This window comes from Bactrocera latifrons, unplaced genomic scaffold (genome assembly GCF_001853355.1).
Source record: "Bactrocera latifrons isolate USDA-ARS-PBARC rearing strain unplaced genomic scaffold, ASM185335v1 scaffold_57, whole genome shotgun sequence".
NCBI classification, from domain to species: domain Eukaryota; kingdom Metazoa; phylum Arthropoda; class Insecta; order Diptera; family Tephritidae; genus Bactrocera; species Bactrocera latifrons.
The window spans coordinates 1,202,789-1,213,146 of NW_017537234.1; the positions used below are offsets into that span (position 1 = coordinate 1,202,789).

General features: G+C 32.8%; 1 protein-coding gene across 1 annotated transcript in view; it reads left to right on the top strand.

Moving 5' to 3' along the window:
* LOC108974634 (1-phosphatidylinositol 4,5-bisphosphate phosphodiesterase) overlaps window positions 1–10,358 on the top strand; it is a gene marked incomplete in the record, with an annotated part of 132,751 nt that overhangs the window by 99,633 nt on the left and 22,760 nt on the right.

A 10,358-nucleotide genomic window follows, 5' to 3' on the forward strand; every position in this document is an offset into this window, starting at 1 on the left:
ATTAAAAGAAATTTACAATTAATACTAAAACTAAAATTAAAATTAAAATTAAAACAAAATTACAATTGCATAAAAATAAATTAAAATTAAAATTGTAATTAAATTAAAATGAAATGAAAAATAACTTGCGAAGCAGAATATTGAAAGTATTAAGTACGAAAGCCTGGTAAATATGACAGTTGTTTAATTTTAGTAAACTCCAAGAAGAGAAGAATTCTAGAAAAAGTGCTTAGGCCGAAGGATGTAAATCATAAGGGAAAGACACTGGCAATTGAAATCGATCAAAAATCAACCGAAACGAGACGGAGGAAAATTCTTAAAGAAAACAGTTGCAGATAGATGGCGCTAAAAGCACCTTGGTTCAAATTTTCAGACTGTTTTACATAATATTTTTGCTAAGATGTGTCTTATTGCACAAAGACAAGTAAATCGAAAAATTATATTATTGCCAAATGATGCTCATTTGCTCACGTGCCTACATTTAGGTCTTACAATATAAAAAAAGTATTAATATAATCATTGGCTTACCACTAAACAAAATGTTCTACTTGACGCTATTACTTTAAAAAAATAATAATAACTTTCTGTAACCAACCCCAATAATCCATGCTTCTATCGAAATTTCAAAATTTTAGATAACAGTGCTCATATTTGGTATATCATAAGCAAATTTCTGCGTGAATTCCATAGAAACGCACCAAACACTGTTTATTTAATTGCAAGTCTATTTATTGCATCAATTAGTGAATTAAATTCAAATATGCGTAAAACCACAAATGTAAGCAAATAAGATGAATGATGTGTTAATGTTTGGGAATTGAATATAGCGCAAAAATCGGGCAGCTTGATGATGAGTGATTGATTGTTAATAATGTAGTTAATGAAGTGAAATTTAATTTGCGCGTCAAGTGGATTAATGAAGTGCAAAAATCAACAAAAACAAAAAAAAAATAAAAATATAATTAATTGAGAAAAYTTAAAACAACAATGCTGGAACTGAGGACGCAGAAGATGTAAATTAATAAAAAAAAAAAAGAAGAAAAAGAAATACAGTCGTTAAACAATAAATACTAAAAAATCCTGAAACAACAAATAAAATATTTAATGACCTATAATTTATTTAAATTGCGGCAAAAAATGCAAAAAGTTCATTTTTTTTTTAAATCTAAAATGTAGATTGAAATGATGAATATTTAAATAATCTTTCTAAAGCTGGAAAATATTTCAGCCACTAATGACTCACTAAGAGCCCTTAAATCGCCGTTCAATGTCTGTGATACCCATTATAAGCAAAACTTTTAATAACATATAAGTGGATACTATAATTTTTTGCCAAAATCAAAAATAAAACATTTAACGCCAAATATTAATCATGCAGTATATGCCAAACTGTATGTCTGTATGTAAATATTGAACAAAAAATGAACATTTGTTCCAGAGTTTACTATAAACCCCTCATAAGGTGCTATTATTTTCACTTGTCGCCGATATCTGCCTACTATAGCATATATGTAGTTGCCATATAAACTGGTCGCTCACAACCAAGTCCTTCTGTTGAAAACTTTTTAATACTAAGATATTAATAAGATACATATGTATGTATAAGGAATTTGACATGAATTATTTCCCAAGTCAAGGGTATAATCTCCGAACAAATCGTTCAGAACGCGCCACTATAGCAAATAGCTGTCAAACAAACTGATCGGTCGAAATTAAGATAATGCCTTCATAAGGAACTAAACTAAACTAAAACTTAAACTTACTTAACTTAACTTAACTCGACTTATCTTCACATAATTTAACTTAACTTAACTTAACTAAACTTTACATACATACTATTACATTTTTAATCAACTCTTTTTTTGAATATTTTTTTTATTTCTTAAATTTATACTATGATATTATATATTTTCTTGCTTAACTATAAACCTAGTAATATATCATTGTATCCGTATAAAAAAACCCTTTTCAACAAATAAAGAGCAGGTGAAAGTTATAACTACCACCGCCATGGCCTAGTTAACATTTTAATACAATTCTGTTACAGCGTAACTCAAAAGGGCCAAAGAAAACTACGCACAAGAGGCGAGCAAATAATGCATTAAAATTGCATTGCATATCATTTGACTTGCAAAAGCCTGAGCAAAAGGATAACACTGAAAAGTAACAAGACAAAGGGCGAAAGGAATGCGAGGGGCAATGAGCTGGCTTGACAACTAAAGGAAAAATAAAGAGTTGGAAAATAATATATAGTACATATGTATATATACATACCAATATATATGTATGTATGTACATATTTATGTGTTTGCGTATGACTGTGGTGTGATGGCCAACTGACGAACTGTTGATTGGCAAATTGACAGCAAGACAAATTGATTTATATGATAACTGACAGTGCGGTGGCTTAAGCAAGGTGTGAAAGTGAGGTTGGGAGGTAGAGAGTATGATAATGTGAGAGAGTTAAGTTCCACAGAGTTTGAATAGTTAATTACCTGACTGATGGCACGTGTGGCCAACTGGCAAAATTACTGACAAGTTAAATGTAAAACTGACTGACAAACAGAATGTAAAAGCGACTGACAAACTGAATGTCCAAGTGACTGTCCATGTGAATGTCAAACTGACTGACAAACTGAATGGCGGACTACTTGACTGCCTCACTGACAGTTTCTGAAACTGTTGAGTGTGTGAAATTATGCAGTAAAGGTAAATTTCTGCCAGCTATCTGCCTCTCTCAATGCCAGCAATGCAAATGAGACGCGCATTTTGCAACTCCTGGATCTCCTGCTAAGCAGCTGGCAAAGTATGCTAAAGAAAACGCAGCAGTCATTCGATTCAGTTATTTATTTTGTGCGAGTGTGAGGGCATTCCATGCAAACGTAATGAGCGTGAAAATTTTCGTGCATTAATCATTAGGGGGTAAAACACAACAGCAACAAGAACAACAACAGCGTGAGCTACACAAACTTTGTGTGTGCAAATAAAACGCAGATAAAGGTAAAAAATTAAATAAAAGAGTGGCACAGAAACAAAAAATAGTTTCCTAAAAATAAAGAAGAGTAAATGAAAAGCGAGTGGAATGAAAGCCAACATTTCCAAACGCAAAAATGTTGCACTGCATGTAAAGTCCTTCAGCGAAAGCTGGCGTGTGTAGAGTGTGCCTTTCCAATTACATGCACACGCTTATACGCCACCTTAAATGAGGCATTTTCCGCCAAATTGAGAGAAACCTGAAGTACGCGGCAATTCACTTTGACGCCAGTAGAAAATCAGCGTTTTTTGAGAAATAATACCGCTAGCTTGCACACATCGCAGCATTGAGCTACAAATCGTTGAAAAGTTGGAGAGGTTGAACAGAAAAATAAAGCGGGAAAATAACCCGAACAGAAAACAGCGGAAACACAATAAAATATATACGTACATATCTGTTCAAAGCCTGTCGATCCGTCTGTCTATACAGCTTTGTGAAATTTGTACATGTTGTTTTCTCTACAAGATATCGAATCGGACTTATATAGCCTACAGCTGCCAGACAAACTGACCATTCAAAATGAGATGCTTGGAGAGAAAACTTTTTTGTTTGATATGATGCGGTCACGAAATTCGACACGGATTGACAAAACACCTTCACGAAATTTGACGTGAATCTTAAATCCGTTATTTCCTACTCTTTCATACTAATAATAAAGTCCTGGTAAGAAAGACTTTTCTTCGAAAGATATCTTCACGAAATTTGACATGGATTACTCCCCAAGATAGTGCCGTTATCCCTTAACAATTTTTGAAGATCGGTTCACTATAGCATACATGTAGGTGTCATGCAAACTGAATTATCGAAATGAAGTTGTGGTATGGAAAACTTTTTTATTTCGCAAGTTATCTTCACGAAATTCGAAGAATATTATTTTCTAAGGCAAGATTTCAATCTCTCAATATATTATTCAGTTCTAACCACTATAGCATATAGCTGCCATACAGAAAAAACTGTCAAAATGAAGTTTTTTTATATAAATTCATTTTCATTTTAACTTTTTAAACAGTTTAAACGCGGTATAAAAACGTAAAGAGCTTAAGTTGAAAGTTGTTACTTTAGGCAACTTTTAAAAAAATTATTATTTTTTATTAAATTATTTTCTTTATATTTTTATTTTATCTCAAATGTACCGATTTTTGCTTTTTTATTTATTGTTTTGCATATTTCATTTTCACTTATTTCTTTTAATTTTAAAATTTTATTTTTGTGTATTATTATTTTTATTTATTTTATTTTTTAACATTTAAAATGTTCTCCGTTTCGATTTTCATATCCTAACTTAATGCATTAGAGCAATTAGCATGATTTTGCGCAAATATAGCAAATTTTCCACATTTTTGTTATTAATTGTTGCCTAAATCGTGCAAAATGTCCCATCACTTCTATCCACAAGCACCACTTTTATTCAAAAATAGCAACATAAAAGCACATAAGTTGAAATTTTAAGATTTTGAAAATCTTTAAAAAAAAGAATTTCACATTTTCTGTTATAATATTATTTGTTTGTTAAAATTGTGAAAAAATACCGTCTGTCTTAAAATTAGAGCAATACCCACCACTTTCACTCAAAAAGGGCAATATAAAATTACATAAGTTAAAATTTTGACGTTTTGAAAATCTTAAAAAAATATATTTTCAATTTTTTCGTTATGATTTATTTGCCAAAATCGTGAAAAATGACCGTATGTTTTGGAATTAAAGCAAAAACAATTGTTGTCGAGGAAAAATTACAACATAAAAGAGCACAAGTTGAAATTTTAATATTTTGAAAATCTTAAGAAAAATCTTGAAAACGCATATTCTGAAATTTTCGTTGACAAAGCTCTACAAAATGGCCTTGAAGCTACAAACCTCAGCTAAACTATAACTTAAAAAACAAGCACCAACTAAATAATTTTGACCATACGCCTCTGCCCCACAACTATTTGCTTGCTATAATATCAACCAAATGTATTTTTTTTTCCTACAGATTTCCGCTTACATTTGCGTTTGTTTTCACATTTTCATTAGCTACCTTTTAGCCATCTGTCACATGGCTGTCACAGCGCGCACTGCTCTTGTCACATGTGGCAATTAATGCAAACGCATACGCCATTTTGTTTTCAATGTACATGCATCTCAAACTGTCACATTCGGCAAAAGCCAAGCTGTGTGACAGGGAATAAACAAGTTTTACCCAGCACTAAAGGACAATGCAACAAAAAACATTAGAAAAAAATCTGAGAAAAACTATAATAAAGTGACAGTAAAAAGGTTGTGAAAGAAGTAGAAATAAAACAGCAAAGCAGTGAACTGCCGGCGAAAGTAAAGGCACACACGAAAAGCGCACAAAGCGAGAAGCTGCGCCACAAAAAGAAAGCTTTAAATTAAAATGTTTACTTACAACAAACAAGCAATGGACCACAACAAGAACAACGCGCACCATATAATAATAAATCAGCGGCAACAACAACAACAAAAAGTAGTAGATATTAGCGTGCAATTTGTTTGTAAGCAATCAGTTGGCAGCGCTGTAGCACATAACGCTGACGGGCGTAAACGTAACCTAGCGCCGACGATGCCGGGCGGCGGTGGCGTATGAGTGACATATAGCGACAAATGTTCGCACTAAATGTTCGATGCATGTATGGTGTCGCGCATATGTATTTGTGTATACTTATGCGTGTATTGGTGCATACATACATATGCATCTAAGTGCTTTTGTAGGTAGTCACCACCTAGAGCGCGTAATAAACTTCTACACATTTGCACTTGTATGTGGCAAAACTTCGGCCCTTCTTCGTGAATGCATGTATGCACAAATCGTCACACAATTACGCTGACTTTCATTCATTATCGCTTTTGTGCTCAGCCACTTTTTGCTGCGTTTGGTGTCAACTGCTGCTACTGATGAGCTGTAAATTGCGAATTTGTTGTAACAAAAGTTTTAGTCAAACAAAAAAGGGGCGGTTGGCGAGTGCTTTGCACATTTCTTGACTAAAATTTTCCTGGAAAAGCACGCTTAGCTACTTCAATTAATTAAATTGCTTGTGTCAGAAGTGTTGTAGCTCACTTTGATTGCTGGCAATGAATGTTTGTGAAAAAAAATGCTTGAAAAGGTATTACAGTCATTAATATACGCATACATATAACGGTATATTGCATATGAGGAACGAAGGATCAACTTTTTGAAGGAAGTGGTGAAACAATATCGAGATTTGAATTGCATTTGCAACTTTAAGCGATTATAATTTTTCCCTAGTGAGACAAAATATTTACTCTATTTATTAAAGCTATCGCACTTTATGTCTAAAATACCCACAAAACAAGCAGAAACCATAATTCCCTACAAAAGTGCATTTTTATAAATGGTATAAAGTATATGAAAGGAACTTTATCATGATTTTGATCGGTGAATTTGTATGAGAGCTATATGCTCTAGTGGTTCGAGCTGACTGATTTGTGCGAAGATTGTAGAGTTTCCTTGGACAATAAAGTATGGTGAATTTCGTGAAGATAACTTTTCAAATAAAAAAGTTTTCCTTAAAAGATATGGAATTTTATCGTTCAGTATGTATAGCAGCTATATGCTATTACTGTCCCAACTGAACAATACATTCACAGATTATAGAGTGGTTTTGCGCAATCATCTATGCCAAATTTCTTGAGAATAAATTTTCAAATAAAAAAGTTTTCCATACAAAAACTTGAATTTTATTATACAGTTTCTGTGCTATAGTGATTCAATCTGAACATTTTCTTCGAAAATTGTTGAGTTAACGCTGATAATAGTCTCTACCGATTTTCATGCAGACATCTTGTCAAACAAAAAACTTGATTTTGATCAGTCAATTTATATGGCCACTATATGCTACATTTATCGGATAACGACGATTCCAACAACTGAATTCTTTACTTGGTGAAAAAAAGTCATGTGTAAAATTCCAACTCGATATCTCAAAACTGAAGCACTAAATCGAGCATATATGTACACACAAACATTTTTTTATATTTAAGTAAATTTGTTTTTTCTGAAATAATACTAAATATTCCACAAATATATAATATACATATAATTTTACAAATTTTAATTTATTTTTTTGCGAAGACGATAATTGTCAATTGTGCTAAAAGTTTGTACTTCCGTACTTATTTCTTTATTGCTAATTTGAGTAGTCACACTCTGTCTCTCTTCCTTTCTACCAGCCCCACTCCAACAAACTAATTTAATTCCCATTTCACTCTTTTGTTATACGCTTTTCCATTTTTTCCATTTTATTTTGTCATTTCTCTCAATTGAATTTTTGTTTTCCAATTAATTACGAACTGCATGCGTCCACCTGTCCGAGCAGCCAATGCTCCGTGCAGTCATTCAACAAATTAAATAGTTGCATATTCCCAATTGACCTTTCATACACAACCAATTAAAACTATCAAACATGTCAATGTCAACTTTGACCTTCGCCAAAGCAATTGCGATAAGCCAGCGAGCAGAAGTGTAACGGGAAGTGTTATCTATATATGTGTGTGTGTGTGTAATGAGCTGTGCGAAATTTTATATCGAATTTATTTGGAAAAGTGTGCGCAGAAAGCCATTGCTTGCCAAACTGTAATGAACGCAATGATTTCCATAGAAAATCAAAGCCAAGTGTATACACTAAGTCACTTTTAGCCAATTAATTAAATTTTGTCAAAATGCAGTAAAAATTTTCAATTACAATTTTCAAACTAACGGTACTTTCGGTATAATTACTTGTGAACTTTGTGTTCGAGCAGTAAAAAGCTTGCAGAATACTCGATAAATGCTATTTTTGTGGAAATATCAAGTATGCAGTAGTTCGTGTGTGTGTGTGAATGTTCGTTTCTCATAAATTTTACAATTAGCAATTTCCATTAACGCTGACAACTCAATTATGCTGTTGTATAACGGACGACAGTCAAAATGTTTGGTCCACTGGGTCAGCATTGCGTTACTAAAGCAGTGTGTGCTCATGCAGTTTTATGTAGAAAACTGTCAAAAAATAATTTGTGCAGTAATATACGAGGGTGGTCGGATAAGTCAGATCTCCTCTATTCTATAATATGACTCACAGCTGCATTTCTAATAACATAAAGCGTGAAAAAGATATTTACACTGATTTTAATCAATCGCTTTGTACGGCAACTATATGCTATAGTTGCTCGATCTCGAATAATTCGGAGAATGTAGCACTAATTTAAATTATAATCCTTGCCAAAATTCGTTACAATATCTTTTCAAGTAAAGAAGATTTCCATACAAGCACCTGAGTTTGATCGGTCCGTTTATACGGCAGCCACATGCTATAGTCAGCCGATCTGAATAATTTGTTGGAATATTATATAAATATCTTATCTAATTATGTATACCGAAATTCATGAAGTTATCTTTTCAAATAAAAAAATTTTCCATACAAGCACTTGAGTTTGATCGGTCAGTTTATATGGCAGCTATATGCTATAGTTTTTCGATCTGAACAATTTGTTCAGAAATATAGTTTTAATTCTATACAATATATATTACATTCTATGCCAAAATTTGTGAAGATACCTACTCAAATAAAAAAGATTTCCATACAAGCACTTGAGTTTGATTGAACAGTTGTTATAAGGCAGCTTTAGTTTCCCGTTTTCGATACGCAAAGATTTCTATGATAATGAGCTAATTTAAACAATGTCTTCACGAAATTATCTAACCATTCTTGTACTTTTGCGTTCTTGCATGAAGCTAGTGACGCCTATACTCTCTACAATTACACTTTCTCATCCACAACATTCCTCGTACTCAACACTGACATGTTTTGTACCGCCACCTTTCCGCAAATAAATGCATTAGTTGATATTGCCACGATACAACGCGCTTAAACTTGTCATTTGGTACCGTTGTTAACGTTAATGTCCGTCAGTAAACACCACATAGACTTGCGATTGCAGGTGTATTGCTCTAGAATTGTGTCAATGTTGAAAAGGAAATTGCAAATTTAAAATTTAATTTCCGAACTTTGAGTGGTGTATTACTTTGCCGGTTTGAAATGACAGCACACGACGACTATTTTTGACGCTACTAAGACCGCTGCAAGTATAAGTATGTTACTTTATGCAGCTGACAGACGGCCTAGGTTGAGATACCTGCCAAAGTGTCAGTAAAGCAAGAAAAGTAATTTAAGTATATTAAAGTGAGTATTCACTGTAGAAAAAAAATTGGGAGCTTAGATGTGTTATTCCACAAAATTCTAGAAGACATAAGAATGCCCATTTCTTAAAAAAAAAGTAATGATGACCAAAATCAATTCCGCTAACTCAATATCCTCCGAAATAATGTTCAAAAGACCTCAATCTGAAATTTTTTATATCGAAGCTCTCATCAGGAACGGTTCCTTTTAATAAAAAATATATTTCCAATACCCACTGATTCAATTATTTCGGATTTTTTTGTAATAGTTTCATCGGCATGCCTATCAATTCACCCCTTCAATCAATCATAGACCTAGATTTAACAAATTTTTTTTTCGTTTAGAGCTTCAAATTGCTATCGAAGTACCATTTGCTTTGCGCTCTATCCTTATGCCAAATTCCAAAACTTGCAGCTGAGATATTTCTCCTTAATTTAATACCATTTTGACAAAATTCATCATTCAATGGCTTTTAGTTTCCACCAGCACATCGGCACCACTTATATTACGCCAATATTTTCGATTACTTTCAACAACTCAGAATTGAGTGAGAAACTTTCATCAGCTCATTGACTCGTTCTCACGTCACTTTCGTATGCTATATATGTATATGCGAATTAAGGTATACAGTTAAGGAGAGTAGGAATGTAGTGATGCATTTGAAAGTAGTGAGCAGCTATATATATCTATGCTTGTAGTTGGAACGTTTCTATGCCTGTGTCGAAAGTAATGATGGATATACATATGTATGTATCCATGTTGTAGGCGTGTGCTTATGTGATATCCATTCTAACAAATTAAAGTAGAACAAGTGGAAATATGAACACATTTGATTTCCCCCCTACTACCGGGCGCTTTCCAAAACTTGGACGCAAAAGTAAAATATTTATTCAGACCATAAAACAAATATTTGTGAGCACAAACCAGGAAGAAAAAAACAAAGAAGTTGTGATAAACTTGTGTAAGAGTGGGAGGAAAGGTGAATTGTACGCTCATAATTTATTCAGAATGTGCCGGAGGAGTGTGATCCGAGAATATACATATAAATGATTGCTTAATATTTTTTAAATTTTTTTAACTGTAAAAGGTTTTCTTAAAAATACATTGGAAAAAAAATTGTTTCGAAAAAATTTTCAATTGTATTTAACTTC